Source organism: Fukomys damarensis, unplaced genomic scaffold (assembly GCF_012274545.1).
Source record: "Fukomys damarensis isolate Sample0158 unplaced genomic scaffold, DMR_v1.0_HiC HiC_scaffold_4, whole genome shotgun sequence".
Taxonomy (NCBI): domain Eukaryota; kingdom Metazoa; phylum Chordata; class Mammalia; order Rodentia; family Bathyergidae; genus Fukomys; species Fukomys damarensis.
In genome coordinates this window covers 67361294-67364926 of record NW_022900916.1, presented here as the reverse complement: position 1 = coordinate 67364926, position 3633 = coordinate 67361294, and positions in this window count along the sequence as shown.

Genomic DNA, 3633 nt, shown 5'->3' with positions numbered 1-3633 from the left:
CTGAATTATAAATATATTATTGTAATATGTTTCTGATGGTTATTTTCTGTTAAAAAAAGGGAAGATCCTGTTGATACAAAGCTACATTTCAGGACATAAGAATTTATATCTGGTATACAAGATGTATTTATGTTGTTTGACCATGCAGGTTTTCCAGCATATTGTTTGTGATGGTAACCTTTTGGTCCAGGTATTCTCCTCTCTTCTGCTCCACCTCCTTATGGTTACAGGTACATTTATAGACCTGCCACTACCCCTGAACAGCTTGAAGCTGGATTTCCACTGAGGAGACCAGATTGGGACCACAACACTGGAGCAGCAGAGAGAACTCCAGGATATGTCTTGGTGCACAAGCGGAGACTTTATTGTCCAGAACAAGGATTTAATGGGACTGGTGATTTAATAAGACATTTCAAGGGTTTTTGGACTGGTCACTCGAATATTCCATGGACTTAGGCTTGTCTGTTGGACTTTGTGGTTGTTGTATGTGTCACTGGATGATAGGAATGTGTCAATCTTTTGTGTGTCGTCATGGACGACTTGCTATGGCTGTACAGGCTTCGGTAGAGGATGATGCATCCCGGGTGGCCATCTATTTGGCGCAAGCCCGTCACGCATAATTCCCTCTCCATGGAGTATCCAGAGACGGGTAAGGTCAGGGCATCCTTTCTACCAACCTAAGACAGGCAAGAGGGACATAAGCCCTCTTTGCTGATGACGGGTAAGGAGAAAGGACATCCCTACCACCTAAGACAGGAGCTCCTTGGCATATGTCTGGCGCCCTCTGCAGGGGACTCACTGACATAAGAAAAACAGGGGAATTATGGAGAGCATTGTAAAGGAACACGACATGAGCACAGCCGTACTGACCTGTGATTCACCCGAGCAGTGTGGACGGAGGTGCCGTCGCCCGTAGCAACGGGCTAGTTCAGCTGGTGGTCTGATTCCTTCCGGAATGTGTGGGCGGTACTCTCGCTCCCCGTGCAGCAGGAGAGTATAAAAAAAAAGGAAGAGGTTCTGTAATAAAGCAAGCAAGGAACATGAGAAGAAAAGTGCCTCCCGTCTCTCTCCTCGTCCTTTCAGGTTTAGGACCTGCTGGCAGGATCCTGACGTCGCGGCTCGCGACATTCTCTGACACTCAAAACAGGAGATCCTGGTGAGGTTAGTACAGGGCTGGATGTATACCAGAGCAAGAGCTGCCTTCACCAAGATAGGACCATAGAAGAGACTCATGGGAGCAAGTCCTCCTCAACCCTGTCACTGAAGAGGCAGCCTCCTTTTGAAAATCTTTTCAAAAATAAGATGAAACACTTTTTCCAATGGCTTTATCCTAGTATAAAACATGGAACACAAGAAAGCTCCAAGGGGAAGACGCGTGCCTTGTCATCCTATGTGCAGAGCAGGGGCCTGGGTAGAGGGAGAGCTGACTCTACTGGGAACACCAAAGATCGGAAACTCAGCAGAGGCTTTGCAAAGTTCTTTCACCAGAATTTGCAGGAAAATCATTTTCTTCCCCCCCAAATAATTTCTTCCTTTTTGAAAATATTGTTCCCAATAAATGTCCTAATAAAATAATGTATTTTTGTGTACTGTGTTGAGGGCATGGGTTTTGGGTAACTCGGGCTTGTGATTTTGTAAAGTGCTAAGTACAGCTCTCAGTGACTGATTCTTTGGCTTCTAAAGGTGACCAGTCCTCTGGAGCCCTATTTGAACAGATATCATGTATCCCCCAAAGCACCTTCCCTCCCTGAAGTGTGAGGAAGTTTAGCCTCCACACATTGTGTGGCTGCCCGTACCTTCCTCTTCCTTCGCTGATTCTGTAGGTCTTCCACGTCTAAAGAGATGGCCACAGACAGACGAGGCTTAGGAACAAAGTGCACCAAGTATTTGCAGAGGTGGAGGGTGATCTTGCTTAATGTTTGGGGGAAGTTACTACCCCAGTGGATCCTGGGGAGTTGGGCAGGACCTAGCAGCAGTGTAGATGTCCTTTGGGTGGTCTTGGGAGGGGTGTGTGTTAATGTGTTTCAGAAAGATATTTTTTAAAAAAATTTTATTTTATTACTGTGTGTTTGTATCACACAGTGATTACAGTGAGTTGGTGGATATTGTGTGCGCGCAGTAATCTTGGTTCTTTTTACAACCCTTTCCCCTGCTCTCCCTTCTCCTCCCTCCCTTGTTTCCTTTCCCATTTGCAAAAGATCTATCGCTTTCCTATTCTCTATTTTTATTTTGTTTTTTTAATTTGCCATTGAGTCTTCTCTACTGGAAAATCACCTAAGTCATTTGTTATTTTGTGGCTATTTCTTCCGGCTGTCTGGACTGGTATTTTGCACAATGAAAGGTCACCCAGATATCACTGGTGGGAATGTTGAACCAGCATCCACCTCCTTCCCAGGGTAAAAAAAAAAAAAAAAAAATGCTGAGAGTTTAAGGAAAAGGTAACCTAAAGAGAGTAGAAAAGTGAGAAAACAGAGAGGGAAAGAATAACCCTGCTGGGGGAACAGATGTTTATGCCACATGATCCACATATCACGAACCTGTGTTGCTCTCAGTTTTCCAGAGTGATCCATTCAGTATTTCATCAAGGCTGACCAGAACACCATAGAGCTTATTGATGTCACACCAGCAGAAGAGCACATGGGGCTGCTGGTTGAGCACTAAATATCTGCAGGGATGTTATCAGGCATGGCTTCCCTCTCTAGGGAAGGTGAACTTGATGCCTTCCTTCCACCTGTGCTTGATGACAACACGCAAGATCTTGCCCCTCGGTGTGTGTGGTTCACCCATCAGAACAGACATGCCACTCTGATCTCCAGTGACCTTGCTGGAGCCATGGGAGGTTGGGCCCTGTCAGCTGCAGTTCATGACCTAGTGGAGAATCTTAGACTATGCACCAGGGATACAGATATGAAGGGGTCTCACATGGACCTACGTAGAACACTCTCTGGCCAAGACCATCTTTTGGGAAGGCAACTACATTAGTTGCTTCCCCCTCGTTGGGACATAATAACTGATAGGCACAACACAAAAAAGGAGAGGTTTATTTGACTCAGTTTCCAGGTACAGCCTAAAGTTGGCTGGCTCCAAGGTAGAATCACATGGTGGAAGGGTAGGGGGAGGAAAGCCGTTCATCACATGGCAAGCAGGATGCAGAGAGAGATGGGTGGAGCCAGGGTCAAAAATATACCCTTCGAGATCACCCTCCTCCCCATAGTGACTCCCCTCCTACAGGCACATTAATCTACTGAAATCATCAATCCACACGTAAGTTCGCATCCTCATGGCCCAATCACTTTATAAACACATGAGATTTTTTGGAGGGAGACATTTAGATCTGAACCAGAATAGCAACTCTCCTTGTATAGACTGGGACTCAAAAATGGTTTGTGTTTCCCAAAGGGCTCTTGAGGGTTTTCCCTCAAAAATTTGTAAAAGTTGAGTAACCAAACTAAGAACAAAAATAAAATATATGTCCACTATAGCCCCCTCATTCTGCCAAAGTTGGGTTTGTCCAGATCCATGCCCCTGCCTTTGCAGTATTTGAAGTTTAGTGTTGCAATTTGGAAAGTAAACTTCGCAGAAGGTCCGAGAAAGGACAGAAGTTGGAGGATCTCGGGGCAATAAAACTTGCAA